Here is an 18,335-nt window from a genome sequence, read left to right as displayed (position 1 = left end):
CTTCCCAAAATGTCAGACCCTCAACGCCTACACGGGTCGACGGGTGTCGAGGGAAAGATGGCGGTGTTTATTTTCCCATCTCGCGGCGCCTAAGTGAGCTGCGCTTGATCTGCAAAAAGGTGTGCTCGGAGAGCGACTCCCTCCAAGTTTAGCAACGCTCGCAGGCGGGCCCTCAAGGAAACACGGGGCTATTGCTCACTCAACAATCGCAGATTCTCATCAAGAGAGGCGCGATGCAGGGGAGAGAGGTGAGATTGCGCGAGATAGAAGAAGAGTGCAATCCGGTCTGACAAAGATAGATGGAGAGCAGAGACAAAGCCACAGAGGGGAGTAATGGAGAAGGGATAGATGGCATATAAGGATTTAAGGAAGACGGACCGGTGCCCATTTGGGCTGGAGTGGGAGGGGGCTGGATTGTTGCCGTTCCCCTTGGGGGGGGGGGGCTCCAGGCGTCAAGCGACATTAGCTGGCGTGAAGCTGGAGCGGCTTGGATTGGACAAGCGTCAAAGACATTCTTCAGGACTGCCAGGAATGGGATGTGACACCGGCTCTGCGGTATTCTGCTCTAAAGGGAAGCAAGTCACTCGCACGCTGTATCATTTGAACCACTTCTCTCGTCGTCGCCCTCCGTTGTGCGCTAATTGTGCAGACGGTGCGACCAGAGACATCATCTGCCCAAAGGGCGCACCAAAAAAAAAAACCAAAAAAAACCCTCTCAAGTCACTTCAGATGAGGTGCCAGCTGCATGAAAAGGCCGTCACTTGCTTCAACATATACAGTTAGTGGTGCCTTAAGATTAGGGCCGGGGAAAAAAAAAAAGAATAACTCGGCTAAGTCGACTTCAAAAATAGGTTTTAGATAGAATAGATAGATAGAATAGAATTTCTGCCTCGAAGTTTCGCCATAAAAAAAAGAAAAAAGAAAAAGAAAAGTTCCGCCTGGAACAATTGCGCCACCAGAACCAATGTTTCACACGGACATTTTTTTGCAGAAGGACAAAGTATTGGGCCACTGATAAACTGCCAAAAACGAGAGTACATGTAGCATAATGTATGAGTGAGCTGAATGGTAGTTAGCATTTCCTTTTAACCTAAAACGTTAATCAATAGCGTGCTAATGCTAATCACGAATGCTAACTGTTTAGCAAAGGCTAAACAGATTTCGTTGTCTCAAATTCATACCATCAGTACCAACATATGCAGTTTAAGGATAGAAGTCCAGCCCTCATAAATGAGAATAAAATACGTTAGTTGTAAAAAAAAAAAAAAAATATATATATATATATATATATATATATATATATGTCACGATGGAATATACTTATATATGTATACATTGAATTTTTCCGTGACCACGCTTGGCTACAGTTGTTCGCCAAATGCAAAGACACCCCATCGCTCTGCCCCCGGTCATCATAGAAACAAAAGATCTACTTGACATTGGCCCCGCAGTAAGGGGGCGATTTACTTTATCACTGGTTCTTTTGCACACAGTCAGAGTGGCTAAAAAACAAAGTGTGCTGCAATTCTTGATCCTAGTGGTATTTTTTCCCCCCACGTTAGTAAGACAAGTGGGAACTGTTTTAATTTCCCATCACTGGGCTTTACCACAAAATGGTAACAAAGCCAAATACAGTAAGTTAATGATGCACACAATAGCAGCCAAGCAGAAGGGAGCGGATGAGTCAGAATGTGCCAATAATAAAGTGGAAGTCTGGAGTTTGTGGACAGATGAGGTACATGCAATTAAGAGTCTTGCACTTGCTTTTATTGATTTTTTTTTTTAACCAAGTAAAACACCTCCTGTGATCGCTGCGTGGCAAAATTAACTCGGTATAGCTGCTCTACAGGGAAATGAAATAGATAATCGATCCCAGCGGATGTATTTTGTGTTACGTTTAAATATACATATTTAACAGTTATTAATTTGGCACACTTCTACATTGCCATATTTTCTGGTTTGGCTTGTTGTAACCCGCAGAATCCTCCTTTCTAAGAATGATCGTTTTGTGTCTGCATTCTGTTCCTTGAGGAAATTGGTAGGATTTTGTACAAAAGGTCTGCAGTTAGTAGGAGCAAGACTTGGAAAAAGTTCATTTTTAAAAATTGATAGCCAAGGTTATGAAAAAAATACACTCGCCATGTGTTGAATACCGTAAAGCCTTGGAAGTTGACCGCAACCCATTCCAGGCGGTCAATCAACTTTCAGTTTGTTTGGATTTAATTTTCCCTGTGAGAATAATGGAAATTGAATTTAGCAATTCCAAGAGGTGGGCCATCATAAAACAATGCAATGTTAAAAGCAATCTTTTAGGATAGCTTAGTGGTCATGATTGTTTTGCAACCAACTGTCATTAGTACTTAACATTCGAAACAATATGAATGTTTTGCAAGTAGTAATAGTAGTTCTAATGCCGCCATTACCACTTCCAACACAAAGAAAACACACAAAAAAACCACTGAAAATTCAAACTGGTAGGGAGATTGGTTCATGCAAAGTCTCTATCTTGTTTTCATGCAGGGTTTGCATCGCTGAATTCAAACTTTCAATCGGTTGAATTCAAAGTTTCAATGCACCCGCTGTGAAACATGGGCAAGGCTTGGTTGTATTCTGGGGCTGCTTCGCTACGTCCAGCAAGTCTTCAATCTGTGCAGGTTACAATGAAATCCGAGACAGAAGGTGAGGGCTCTAAAGGCAACTGTGACGTTTCTCAACACGGCAACAACAACACAAAACTGACTCACTCGGACACCTCGGGACCTCCAACCTCTCAACTCTACATGTGCCTCTCCCGACTCTGCCGCAATGGCGCCAAGTCTACAAGCTGTGGACACAAACAGCATGAGATACACTGAGTGTTTCTCACCTCCCTCTTCCAGTCCTCCGCCCTCGCACAAAAACACACCACTACCACCGCGCGATTCGCACATGTTGCAGCGCCGCATCTCTAGAGAAGAAAACTGTAAAGCGAGATTAAAACACTCCAAACATCCATTGCGCTTTCTATCCTTCAGCAGGCAGAGTGCCTTCGTGACCTTTTTTTGCGTCTCCCCATACCGAGGCAAGAAGCTCCGAACGGGGCTAAAAGGCTTATGTGTTTAACAAATATCAAACCTTTTTTTGCTTGGCGTGAAGCGGGATTATTCACGCCCAGAGTGGCGCGGATGTCACTTTTTAAAAATATGACGCCTTGCCATCGTCTCCGCAATTACCAACACCCGGTGTAACACATCTCCGCGCAGATTTACGCCAGTCATCACACAGTGATTGGTTGGTCTGTTTATCAATTACTACAGGCAGCGCCACCGATTGGTGCACTGCATCACTCTGTCGTCATGCACCTAAGGTCGATTCTGTCGCTTTTTACACTACCACTTAGCCTAACTATTCATTTTTTTAAACTTTTGTTTTAAGGTCAAATGTTCAAAAGAATTAACATAATTATACCAATGAGACTACTTGTCCTAATAAGGTTCTCCGGCTACGTGGCTGTGTGGATGTTTTGAACACATCAGAATTCCACGTACCTACAAATGTTTATTTACACTCGTCTTAAGGGTTTGTTGAGTTCATCTCTAACTTGCAAGCAACGGAGGTTATTTGCGGTCTTCATCTGCAAAATTGACCTCCTCGGTTCGAGCCGTGGGAGGTATTCAGCTTGCATTGTCTAACTTGCATTTGCAGCCGAGCGTGTGCATGTACTGTCTATGGGTGCGGCGTGTACTGGCGTCTGCGAGACTCGACGGGAGATGGCGCTTCGGCGAGGTTCAGAAGAAGAAAAACAAAAGAGGAGATGCCCACTCCAATGCCTTCGCACTCATTCGGCCATCACCTAGCAGTTCGAATGGACATTGACAGCTGAGAAGCGCTTAATATTTACCCTTTAGAACTTCAAGGTCAATCCTGCCCAATCTACTGTGACGCATCGCTGGTATCAATGTATTTACTGAACACATTAAAAAAAAAAAAAAAAAAGAATTAACCAATTTCGGTGAAGAAACGGCTAAAATAATGCAGTAAATATCCTTCGCTTGATAATGTACTGCAAATGCTCGGTGGGCCGGATTAAAGAACAAAGCCCGTAAAAGCCCGTGAGCTGTACTTTGCCACCCTTGGTATAAGCACAGCCATATTGGATACGTGTCATTTGAAATGTACAGCGAATCTGCTTGAGAATTGCACGCCTTCACTGCGGTACCACATTGTGCCACAATATCCCGGGCAGCACTGGGGTCTGCTGGACGAAATGCAGAGTATTAACAGCTAGAAGAGAAAGAGAAGGTCTCCAACTGCTCTCTAGCAACTCCACTAACAGAGCAGAGAGAATATATGCCTGTGAGTATTGTTGTATACTCTAATTGTGTGTTGCTGCTTGGAAGTGTTAAAGTAGCAGTTGTTTGACTGTTTATAATTTCCATAACAGCTCTGCTAATTTACGTTAGCCAGTCTATGGCGTTTCAAAATATATACTAGCATTAAGTTAGCAGCTTACATGGTTGGTTGAACATTTTCCAATTTTTATTTCTCTTTTTTTATGTGACAGTTTTACAGTAAATTTCAACTGGGAGTGACAAATACAAAGTTCGAAGCAAGCACGCTTATTTGGAGAACGGTGTGAGCGAGAAAAGGTGCTAAGGAACACGTTTAAAAGTGTGTTTTAATGAGTTTGTGTTTTGATAAGTTGCATGGTTATTTTCACGGTCTCTGTACGCCGTATTTCTACCTTTCGCAAGTAGGTCTGGAATGTATCGCGGGCGTTCAATGTAGATGGAACCAGACAAAAAAAGATTCACATAGAAGCATAAAATCTGAAAAAAGCTCCCGCTGCTTCTTGATGGTCGTGTGGTGCGCTCGTCATCGCTGCCTCGTCTCACCTGCTCCGGTGAGGAGCGAGCCACCGCGGGAGGTGTGGAGGAGGCATGTCTGTCTGTCTGTCTGTCTGTACGAGCAACACATGCAGAAGTGCAAAAGTGTGGCCATTGAGGACCAAGTAAAATCAGTGAAATTGGGTAAAATCAGTTACAGCGGCAAAAAGAAGATTGTTCATAAATAAATAAATACATGGAATATATGGACTAAAGGTACATGATTATATACATCGTTGCTATTTACAGCAACGTTTTTTTTTTTTTTTAAGTGGCTTTTTTTTCCCATTTTTGGAGCCACAGATAAAAACAGAGCACCAGATAGAGAAGAATATTGGCACTGCACCAATCTAACTTAATATCGGTGGTGAAAATAAACAGCTCGAGAAAAATTTTAAGTCTCTGTAAATTGGTAGTGACGTGAATTTGAATGATTATTTAAAAAAAATAAAATAAAAAGTATTTGTGAAAAATCAAGTCGTCATCTCTGCTCTCAAATGTGGCCACGGCCAGTGAACTATCCAGAGGGAAGATGCATTTTTGGGGTGTAGGCATAATTAGCTAGCTAACTGCGAGTTGGAATGGCGCCAGAGAACCGCCAGTGCAAGCAAAGGCTGTCAAGTTCAAGGGGGTGAATCAATCTAGGGCCCAAGGTGGTCACTGGCCACGCCCCAAAAATATGAACAACTCTAATGGTGAAAAACAGTTTAATGTTATATCGCCACAGTTCAGTACTACATAGTTGTGAGTCTGTGCACATTTTCAAACATGTATACTGTATTTAGAAACCAATCTCTGAAATCACTTTATAGGGTCACAATCAGAATCTGTTTCTCTGCTCTTGCTATTTATAGGTATGTCTGTTTCTTTGTTTGCTTGCTTGTTGTATGTTTGTTTCCATACTTGCATGTTCTTGCCGGGTACTGTCTTTGGCGTCCTGTCACATCCCAAAAACCTGCATGATAAGTTAACGAAGACTCAATGAATTCATTGTCCATAGGTGTGAGTGTGAATGGTTGTTTGTCTATATGTAGTCCAGTGTTTTTTCGGTCTCTTAGTTTTTTTTCCTAGAGCTTTATATATGAAAAGCAACCAGCTGTGCACATTTTCCGTAAACACACACGTACGCTACACGCATGCATGCACGGCCCATATGCTGCGGTGTCATGCGGGAACATTCACACGACCTCTGGAGCAGTGCCAGTGCAAGAAGACAACTTCATTATTCTCCTGTCATGCCATATGTTGCCATGACCTGTCACACACTTCCGCGGGCACACAAACACACGCTGGCTCATACACACACTTCACAGAATCCCATTAGGCTCTTTTACACAGAGATCGACTATTGCCATCATAAAGGCGAGAGTATTATCGTACTGCGTGGCTAGTTTAAGTATAGGATGCGCGATGGCGCCACCGGCGTGTACATTTGGTTTGCACGGCAGCTTTGAGTGACAGTGACGTACCGCTTCTCCTCAATAACACATTCCCGGAAACATTATTCTGTTACACGCTGAAGCAAAAATACAGTCGTAAAAGTAGTAAATAGTAGACCAGCATGATGCATCACACCAGGTATTTTCCGCCACTGAGTAGCGAAGTGAGGTTAGATATTGAAAACTTCCCTTTAAATGAAAAACATATATACCGGTATTTATGATTAAGATTGAAAGTAATGTAGTAACAAATCCAATCTACTTTTTGTGGACTATCGACAACTGTAAATTAATCACTATAATCAACACAACTGCTCTGTAGTAAAAAAATAAATAAATAAATACAATTGTATATATATATATATATATATATATATATATATATATATATATATATTTGTATAACTAATATTTATAATGATAAAAGTAAATAAAATTTAAAAAGTAATTTAAAAATTTAATATTTTTCTTGCTTTTGAATAATAATAGTTTTATAGAATAAAATATCATTATTATCACATTCACATCATCATTTATGATGATGATGTGAACTATTTTATAATAATAATAGTTATATGATCGTTGTGTTTATTATTAATACAAAATATACAAATGTATGCTTTGTTTTTAGATTTTCTCATGAATTACATACATACTACATGAGTCGCCCACAGGGCAGTGTTGAAAAAAAAAAAATTAATAATAATGAAAATAGCTCACCAGTGATGGGACATTGGGATTTCCTCTGAATGATGTAGAAATTATCATTTGAAAATGGACACAAAGATGTATAGAAATAAAGTGTTGCATATTGATATTCATCTGTTTCTTACCTTGTTAAATCGTTTATTATCTTCACAGTATTCCATCCATCCATTTTCTGAGCCGCTTCTCCTCACGAGGGTCGCGGGCGTGCTGGAGCCTATCCCAGCTATCATCGGGCCGGAGGCGGGGTACACCCTGAACTGGTTGTCAGCCAATCGCAGGGCACATACAAACAAACGACCATTTGCACTCACAGTCACACCTACGGGCAATTTAGAGTCTCCAATTAATGCATGTTTTTGGGATGTGGGAGGAAACCGGAGTGCCCGGAGAAAACCCACGCAGGCACGGGCAGAACATGCAAACTCCACACAGGCGGGGCCGGGGATTGAACCCGGGTCCTCAGAACTGTGAGGCTGATGCTCTAACCAGTCGGCCACCGTGCCATCTTCACAGTGTTGTCTTCAGAAATAGATGCATATTATAAATTATTAATAGTAACATATAATTAAAGGTAACTTGTGCAAAATTTGCTATTTAAGAATTTTGTATCAACCTGGTAGCCCTTCGCATTAATCAGTAAAGAAGAAGGAGCTCTCAGTTTCAAAAAGCTTAGTGAGCCCTGATGTTGTATCTAGCGCCGAAGTTTTAGTTACCTTGAAACGTAAAATGTCATCAATTAGATTTTTAGCCCATGTTAAGCGCTCAAGCAATGGAAACGTCACACAATACGTGAACATTGCCTTGACAATTCAGATCCAGCCCTTTATCAGGCAAGGAACCAGCAACTAATTAATACAAAACAAAATGTAATGTAATGTAATTCAATTTGGTCGACTAAGGTTGAAAATGTCCAAGCAATTGAGCTGAACTTGAGCCTAAATCTCAACGTGGTCTCAAAGAATCAAGTAGACAAGAAGAAGAAGGGAGGGGGGGAAACAATTAGCCAGAATGAACTGTACAAAGTCAAATCATTAACCTGCTGACAGGCAAGGAAAAAGGAAGTGCTGAGAGTGTGAAGGTGAAGCCAAGCGAAGAGGTAAAAGAGCGCCTGAGAGGAACACAGAAAAAAAAACAAAAAAAACAAGCGTAACAAATATCAATAAGACGACCCAACATGAGCTTCCTGTGCTGATCGTCATCTAACCACAAATCGTTAAGAGGACACATGGAGGAGTTTGTATCTCGATTGCAACCAGTGCACACACTCACGCGCACACACATCGGAGGAATTGGTTCCATGGAGACAGTCAGTGAGCCATCTGCCAAATTAGGACACGAGCCCACAACTTCACTCTTCTATTCAATTTTCAATTACTCGGCTGCAGGCTTAAACGTGTCTCCGCACACCCCAAAAACACTCACACATTAATTTTTACGCATGCACTCAATGTGGCATAAATATTGTGATGACTTATTCATTTTTCACAGTTATACTCTTAATGCTTCCATAATGGATGAGTTTCCAGCACATGCTACTGTATGCATGAAGCTGCCAAGCTGACACCGTAGGGGAAGACATGACTGATCTACATACGTGTGCATAATAACATGCACTCGCTTCTTTATGCTTATGTTTCATTTTGAACAAAATGAAAAAAAAGACATAAAAAAACAAAACAAAGTGGCACCAGGAGAGGCGCCTGAGACAACGTGGTACCGGGCGCCAACTTCGCCCCGTTTCCAAAATGTCAGAGGCAAACGCAGCGGGGAATGTGTGAGGTGATAAACGCTGCCGGCTGAAAATGTCACCGTGTCACACGGTTGCCATGGTGCTCGACAAAGTTTGGCAACGGGCCGCGGGCCGCCGCCGCAGCCAAAAGGCCAAATGATTCGCTGAAGCTAATTCAGCCTGAAAGTTGCACTGGAAGCAAGTTAGGATAAGGTGGACGCTATAAAGCAACCTGTGAGCTATGCCTCGGGCAAAACTGTCATGAAAAGCTTTCATCTTATTGTGACTGAATCGGACAGAGGGAACTAATTGTCCACTAGCATACAAAGAAATAATAAGATGAAAAGACACAAGCTGCAAGGACGGGTGGACTAGTGGTTAGTACGCCTTCCTCACAGGTCTGAGTTTCGGAATTCTCACGCCTTTCCTCCTTGCATGGCTACTCTGGCCTCAAATTTCAAAACACCCTGAGTGGAACTGATGACAGAGAGGTTTTTTTCTTTCTTATTATTGATGAAGAGGGGGAAAAAAAAGGCTGAATCAAAAACGGCATTTTTTTTTTTTTTAATACTCGGGCGGAAAGGCGGGTGCTTGAGCACCACTCGGCGTCTATGTGTGCACGTGCCTGGTCCAGGGCTCCTTGTGTTGAATGCAAATTGCATTCAAAATGCACACGACAGCGTCACGCGAGTTCTGTCTGAAAGGCTTAAAACAATAAGGACGGCTCTACCGTCACGCCTCTCTAGTCAGCGTGAAAGGGGCTTCACGGCAAGCCTAACATGAATTATCAGAATTGAAGTTATCCAAGATACTTTACGGGATCAATTACTGGAAGTATGTTAAAAAAATGTGTTTACAAATATGCGCCAAAAGCAAGCGGTGGCACTATTAAAAAAAAAAAAACATAAAAAAAAAAAAAGATTTGACCATTTATCCACGATTGCGCATTGCGAAAACGGGTGTGGAATCATTCATGTGGACTGAAAGTGAAGTAAAGTTCCAGCGGAAAAATATCACGCACAAATTTAAATGTAAAATAAAATTAGCTCACATAAAGGAGAATACAATGTAAGAAGCCAAAACTTGCATTAACATTTATGCCAACATGCGAGCGTAACGTTGACTTAAATGTCAATAAATATTTTGGAACCTTTTGGGAACATCATAAAGAAATTCTTTTTCTTTTAAAATAAATCAGTGTATATTTAGCAGCTTGAGGCACATCAACACTTCACTTTTTTTCCATCAAGTGTGAAATTAAACAACTAATTTCACTGTTACATAACAATTAGGCTAATTTACAAAGTAACCGGCCTCACACCCGACCCATGACTCGATCAGCTCGGCTGGGTGAAGATCCAGAGCCACTTACAAGTAACGGCTGGCCCTGTCAGAAACACTATCATCTAAATCCGCTGCTATCGTGTCAAAGTCCTTGCCTATTTGCAGCAGCCAATCATATTGCAACGGCAACGGCAATGTCCTGCCTATTGGAATTTTAGTGGGATTGATTCATAATAACCTCTCAACTCCTCTCAGAACTCATTAGTACAGTGCTAAAATGAGCTATTATTAAACATAAAATTGGCATGATTTCGGCAGAAGGAAAGAAAGGTGTGTAAACTCTACTTATAATTCTAGATCCTTATGCAATTTTGACAAAGGAGACATGACACAGATATATTATTAAGAAGACACCTGGGAACTAAAATTGAATTGTGGGAGGGGGGCAGGGGGGAATGCACAATATGTCTCCTTTAACCTGCTGTATTTTATCGCATCTGCTTACGGGGCTTGTTTTGTCCTCTATAAAAGGAGCATCTTTGGTCGCCAGCGTCCCTCCTTGTTGACTCATTATGGGAAAATGATAGGGAGTCCAATGCAGTCGAAGGGATTTGTTCTCTTTGTCCTGGCCTGGAACGCTCACAGGCAGAACAAACACTCAAAGCTCTGCCTAATATGGGTCAGGGCACGTACGCTAAATCCCCCCCAAGTATTCCGCCGCACGTATTGTACACAACTCGTACGGGACGAGCGCAACACAATCACCTGCCCGAATGCGAAAAGGTCGAGTGTCGACTTTGAGAAAGGCCAAAGTCACTTTTCACTCTCTTCCAATTTCCAATTCTGTCTTCCTCCTTCCACTCGGAGCAATCCGTCTCATCCACTCACGCATTATTACTTCGGTTCAAGTCTCACTATAGGGCTCCGCGATTTTGGCCTTATAATTGGTTATTAGGAAAAATGCCAGGCAATATGCGTTCACTTACACTTGGAAGTATGTCTATCTACAACATAGCAGAATTTTGTCCAAAAAATGCTGAGAAGTTAGTATGAAAGAGACTTATGTTTAGAGTTACTTGCAAAACAAAAACACAATCGGTCGTCTATCGTGAACAGTTTAGATTGGGGAAAGTTTTCTGTTAAAATGACACAATCTGATCAAACTATTTTGAATAACATTTTACAAAAGAATTGTAGGACATTGACATTTGGCATCAGTTTATCTTAATAAGTTTAGAATTGGTGGGATGTGATAAAATGACACAATCTGATATGCCTGTTTGGATCTTAAAGAACTGTAGAATTTTATACAAAAATGCTCAATAGCCCCATGCCAAAGGTATGTTATTGTTACTTGCAAAAAAAAAACAAAAAACACATTTGACACTGGTTTACCTTAAAAGGTTTAGACTTAAGACTTTAGAAATAGTATTGCAAGAATATAATAATATTTTATGTAAAAAGTACTTCTTTTAAATAAATAAAAAAGTATCACAGTACAGTATGCTATCGAAAAACAAAGACGACTGGGCAAAGAAAATGCACATAAAAAAATGGATCTGACAAGAAATGAGAAAGATTTTGTACAAATCACCTGAATTAGTAGAAAAGTTATATATTTTTTTTTCTCAAAATCTGAACAGCCAAATGGTCAATTTGACCAAACTGTGTTAAAAGCCACACAAAAACTTCATCAACCAACCATCATCGTGACCGACATCATGCAAGGAATCATCAAATGATTCTGGGAATGATTATTCAACTCTCATTATTTCCAACCGGGGATTTATTTTGCTTCCAAATTCAAAGGGTTTAAATGGACATAACTGTGAGATTGCAACTTCAGAGAGAAACATCACTGAACTCGCACATCGTGATGTTTCGTATTAAATTTGTCCGAAAGCGTGGATGCCATGATGTTGCTGATAACAAAACATTGACTTTGCCCAGAAGCACCATGCTACATTATTTCCAGTCTATAAACTGCGGTGGCCAAATGAGATGGAAACAGGTGTCGGCATGAAAGGTCTCCAGGGGGGATGAACGTCCTGTGTACCTGCAGCTTCTCCACTGCCACCTCCAAACATTGCCCTCCCCCTCCTCTACTCTCTGCCTTTTACCAGCTAGTACTTGTGTCAGGGCCACTGGATTCCTTGTGGGATTTATACGAAGAAGAAGAGAAAAAAAAAAAAAAAAAAAAAAGATCTCTTCCCTCCGTCTGTCTCTCCCGAGCTGCTGCTGTTGCGGCGCCACGGGGGAACAGCGAGACCAAGAGTGAGCCTTCCACAGCAAATTATGTACATTTAAATGAAGCGTTTCCTTGAGTCCGCTCAGGCTCAGCGCTGAGAAAAGAGTTCAGACGGAACGGAGCTGGAACAGGAGGTTAAGAGGCTGTGTGTGTGTGTGTGTGAGTGTGAGGAATACTCTGAGTAGGATTGTAAAACTTGAGTGGACCCCAGGCCCTCGCTTACCCTTAATAGCTGGCTGTCCACCTCCTCCAGATGCATTAGAGCGACATTTCCACTCCTGTAGATACTGATGGTGGAAACGTTCTGTCTTAAGTCAAAAGACAGACCCCTCTGTGTAGCGCTCAAGTGTGGAGATATAGCATTAGCTTGCTAGCTTTGCCTACATCGGGAAAATACATCGGGCCGCTGGTGCGGCCGCTTTAGAGCGCCTCGTTGTCACGGCGTGGAAAAGCCCCGCGGATATAGTTTCACAGCTCAAACATCTACTTATGTGTTGGCATAAGAAAGATGATAGACGACAAAGAATTTGACTGACAGTTGACAGGTGAGCAGGGAGCGTTGCAGCATATTCAACGAACACGCCCACCACATTTGAGAGCGGAGAGAACGCCTTCATTTTTAAAGCCTCATTTTATATACGTGGCAATTTTGGCAATCAGGGTTGTTAACAACAGTCTTGTCGTAGTGTGTCAAATGTATAAGATATATTTTTATTTCAGGGAGCTTAAGCGAATGTTTTTCTTTTACAGTAAATTATACTTACAGTAATGCCCTCGTATTTGGGAAAGGAGAGCCCCAGTCACCAATGCACTTTTGAGCTGCTATTACACAATGAGCACATCCACGTGTTTAGAAAGTCAGTTTTAACATGTTTAAATGTGTTTAAAGTGTGTGGGAGGTGTAAAACTGTGAAAAAAGTATTTTATATGGTCTCTCTACATCGCACATTTAATCGGGTTATTGACATGTCTCTCGGGTTTTTCACACTTCCGCAGTCGACGGCAGCTCCTTTCAGCAGATTTAGCCATGGATTTTAATAATTACGTGCATGCAATGAGACAGTTCAAATAGGGCTTATTTTTGGAAAGGAAAGTCATATATAAATTATAAGATGCAAAGATTTTATTTAATTTGTTTCTAACACCTAACGCGTCTGTTTTTGTAACATGGAAGAAAACTGAAGTACTCGGAGAAAAGATTCAAACCCAGAACCTCTCGGCTGCGAGGCACACATGCTATCCAGTGACGCCTTTGCTGACTGATTGATTTCCTTTTTTTTTTTTTTTTTTTTTTTTTTTTTTGAATTGCATTCAAACATGTTTAGGATACAAGGAAAAAAGGTTCCGGCAAACACCTGTCATCAGACCCGCACAATGCGTCGATGGGGCCAGTTACATTATTTACCCACCGAACCCGGTTTGGGTGTCCGCTCACCATTTATCATCCGGGAGAAATCTCAGCCAAACCTGATGAATAAGTAAGCCACTTCCTGCATTGCTGCCACACACTTCCTGTCCTTCTCACTGCAAGAGAGACAAACAGCGTCCGAGGGATGCGATCGCCGCGCCGACTGCACATAAATCAGAGTGAGACCGCTACGTGGGATCTATGTTGAATTTTGTTCTTTAAAATATTGCTAACTCATGGAACACACAAGCGGCAGATGCCGCTTGACTTTTCACTGCTTCTCAAAAAAAAAGAGGCAATTCATTAGGATTTCATATAAAAAGTAGTAAAGCGGTTTGCGTTTGGTCACGTGACCTTAAGTGCTGTGAATTCATGTCCATTTTGTACCGTTAATGCTCACTTAAAATGAAAAAAAAACTGTTCATAGAGTTCCAGGAAACCTACAAAGGATAATACAGCTAATTTTGTTTTGTTCTTTATTTGAAATCATTTTTCATAATTGTTTTTATTTATTTTTTAAATCAATGATAATGAGGGACCTTGAGTGTGGTCTTACATAAGCTTAATTTTGTGTACGATTTCCTTCAAAAATCATGTAAGAATGCAAAAAATAAGTCTTCCTATTTGAAGTATTCCCACGGGGATTGTAAATCACCTTTTGGCGCACTAATACCAACAAGGTTCTAAGCCGCTGAAGCAGCCCGGATGAAATATTTGCTGTGTCCGGCAGGAGACAAATCTATGCTCAGCTTTCAGGAAAATAGTGTCTATGCGGCAATATCTTTTGTCGACAGAGGCCAGAGTCTCCCAGGGACCAATTGAGAAAGCGCCTTCCATCCCAGGGCTTTGTGTGCTAATTACAAGGGTCAGAGAGACTGATGGCTTAACGAGGAAGGTTATAAGATGAGGCTATGAGTGTCCGACGCCTTCCAACCTCGCATTTTCCCATCCCGGCTCGGCTTCCCCATCGAGTGCTCTTGGATGAGCCTCAGCTGACGAGGAAAATCAAATCCACGAGCTGCCAGAGGAGTAACGGCTGACACGGGCGGGATTCTATGTGTTTGTGCTCCAGGTAGCCCCCAGCCAGTTGTACACAGAGGTCATGTGAAGGGTGCCCGCTCACTATATATGAGATAGCCGTTTCCCACGTCCCCCATTCCTCCTTGTGCTGCTCCTTCCCGGGACGGTAAAGAGGCGAGGATGACATGTGAGGGCCCCCAAGTGTCACCCCCCCCTCGTGCAGCCGCTCGATGAAAGCTCCACGCATTGATTCTGACATGCAGCCACGGGGACTTTCTCCGTACTTCTCAAACAGAAACGGCGCAGAGTTCCAAACGGAGGAGAAAGCAGTATGCAAATGAGCAGCATTTAGCTAACTCGTGAGCTCAGCTACAGGCTAAAGTCTGCAAAAACGACAGTGACAGCGTTTCATTAATGACTCAACGGCGGCCTTCGAGGAGCCTTGAAAGCCAAGCCGCTCAGGGCATTTCCGGGTATTGGTGGAGTCTTCGATCACATCTGCTGTTGCGATATTATTATTATAAAAGTATTCCTTTTGGTCATTTTGTTCCATACATTGAAGAGGTTAGGTTGGATAGAGCAGCTTGCCAGGAGCACGACGCACGCACTTTCTCACCGCGCTGTGCGCTCACTCGTGGCCGACAACGAGGCACTGTAAAGCAGCCACGCCAGCCGCCTATCCGAAGGTAAGATGCATTTTCAGGGATGTAGGCATAGCTAACTAGCTAACTGCATGCCGCAAATAAGCCGGCTAACCCCTGATGCAAACAAAAGCACTCAAGTTCTTACAGTATATAGTGGGCGAGGGGGGGGGACACACACGCCGGACCCCAAATGCATCACTGGGCCTAGTTTTAGCCACACCCACACAGAAATCAGGAAAGCTGAAAACCAGTTTAACGCTATATCGCCACAATTGAGTGACACACAGATCTCAGTCTTTGGAGGTTTTCAGCAAATCTCTGATTTCACTTCACTAATGATTATCTAATAATTATCCAGACCATCTAGCAGGCTACAACATGGCAGCTAACGGCTTAGTGCAGTTAAAAAGCTCACGCATACTGGACCTCTTGCAGGAGGTCTCGGACGGGTTGATTTAGTCTCCAATCGTGTTGATTTGCCGTCTTCGTACATGTCCAAATGAACTACACTAAGTCGCTAGTGTGACAACAGTCTAACCTTCTTGTTTGAGAAATACGACGACTTATTTCTTCTTATTTCATATCCCCCCCATCACTGGGGAATAAATGTGGCTCAGCAAAAACAATATGCACTCATCTTCTCTCTTCAATTACACTGTGAAATTTTCTCAGCCGGGCTATGCAAATTGCCTCCGCCAGGATCTCCGCGGAACATTTACCCACACACAGACACACGCATACTGTCGATGTACAGTCACTCGTGCGTGACGTATAAATGGGACTCAGTATTCATCATCTCAAAGAGCACGTATTAAACCATTAACCCATCGTGCCGACCTCTCGCGCCCTATGAATAAGCCAATTAGTCTTCAAATGAGATGGCAGAAAGTCTTTAATTTCAAATCGTTTTGTAGGAATCAGGTTGGTGGGTCGGATCATTCCCCAAATTGGAAAGGTTTAACTTGACTTACCAGACTCACAGACGTAACTAATAAATATTCTTGACAGTTTCGGTGTCATATTAACGATGATCTGTGTGTTTGATTTGTGTAGTGCTCACACCGGAAGCGAACCAAACTGTGCTGAAAAAAAAAAAAATAATAATAATAATTTTAAGCAGCAATATCATGCATTTGTTCCAAAATGTAATACAGTTCTCAAGGTGTCTTAATGTGGTAGACACACGATCAAACCTCACCGCTGCGACCGAGCGTGCGCATCAACAACACCGCCCTCACCCAGAGACCCTGCGGGTAACCTCGACCCACCTCACGTCTCCACGGGGACATCGGCGGCTGCGGTGGCAGCACCGTCAACCGCTGGAGCATCTATTTCGCCGCGAACCTTGATCTTCCCCGACTTCACTTTAGACTGTAGCTCGGTGATCAGATGTGGTCCCGCGTGGAGCCCTCGACCCCGGCCGGGTGTTAGCGTCGAGGGGGGAGGCAGAGAGGACATGAAGCGCAAAGGTCGTCTGACCATCCGTCTTTGTGAGATTCAGGACCGTAACACCCAATGGTCTATTAATGATGCTATACATCATTGTATCCCAATTTTTTACTTTCCACCTCAAGTTGTAGTGAGCAGTAGTGAGCCAAACACAAACTCTGGGTATCTAAAGTGAAAAATCTGGTTCCCGCGGGACCTATGGCTTAAGGCATCAACATATATTTATACATGAATGATAAAGAGGCAAGAATGACTCAAGACATTCTGCGACTCCATATAAAAAGAGCCATTTTGGGTCCAGAAGATTTGTGAGTTTTTGGACATGCTGAGGTCCCCAAAAGGCTGAGTCACTTGTCAGAAGAAGAATAAACAACACACATCTGATGTTTGGGCCATAAAGCAACTAAACCGACAGCTTTGCATTCAAGCGCCTTCAACACCAAAAGTAAATAAAAACATCCTCATTAAAAAAGACATTTATCTGGTGCTGCTGAGGGTGTTCATAAAAAAAATTCCTTCTAGATTAAAACTCTCTCATTATACTTGATGTTATAAGATTTAATAACAACTACTTTATCACTGCCAATCTGCGCTGTGACGTCATACCATTTTTGCACCACTGGAGGCAACAGCGAGTCACTGCAAAAGTGGGTCTATGAATCAGTCGGGGCTCTTAGACTTTTGAAACGGGAAGATGACGTCATCACTTTTGTACGTTAAGTATTAAAACCTTTTCACTTGTTGGGGGCTCCGCTTGAGCGTAGACTTCGATGGGCACGGCCGGCGGCGGCAACGTGTCCGCTGCATTGGGATCAATGACAGGATACTAAATTAGCGATTTTTTTTTTTTTTAGCAAAGTAAAATTAGCGATTGAACATGATTATGGGAAGGTGTTGTGTTGATATTGGTGCACATGTCTAAAGTTTGTTTGGTAGGAGGAATAAAGCATATCCTAGAAGGGGGGGGGGGGGTGGGGGGGGAAACTTGTTATTGAATAGTTTCATTCTCATTTAATTTTTGTATAAGCGGAGGGAATGGGGGAATCGATTAAAATCGTGAATCAGATTTTCGTGCAAAATAACTAACATTTTATTTTAAGGCCATATCACTCAGTCCAATGTAGTGTCAACACTTCTGTTCTTCTTTCTTATGAGTTTTGTGCCAATGTATAGAGTACACAGACACACACACAAGGAAACTTGATTGTTATTGCAGACTCCCCATCCTCCGCAGGCAGATAATTACAGTGTTAGTGATGGGGTGAGGATGAGGGTTGAAGAGTTGGACAGATCAAGGGAAGGAGGGGTGACAGGGGGTTGAGTATCACAATGATTCATCAACACGCAAACACACACACACACACAGTGGGAATCATGCCCATTCCGCCCCCCCCCCCCCCCCCGCTCACATACCCCCCGCCGGTAGTTTGGCAGCTGGCCCGAGAGTGACAAGGTGACACGAGTTCTTTTTTTTTCTTCCACGTGCCGCAATCAAACGCGAGCTTTCTCAGGCGGCGAACACGAGCCGCCGACTGCCGGGA

The sequence above is a fragment of the Phycodurus eques genome, chromosome 16 (assembly GCF_024500275.1).
Source record: "Phycodurus eques isolate BA_2022a chromosome 16, UOR_Pequ_1.1, whole genome shotgun sequence".
In the NCBI taxonomy this organism is placed as follows: Eukaryota; Metazoa; Chordata; class Actinopteri; order Syngnathiformes; family Syngnathidae; genus Phycodurus; species Phycodurus eques.
Note: the sequence above shows the minus strand (reverse complement) of the source record.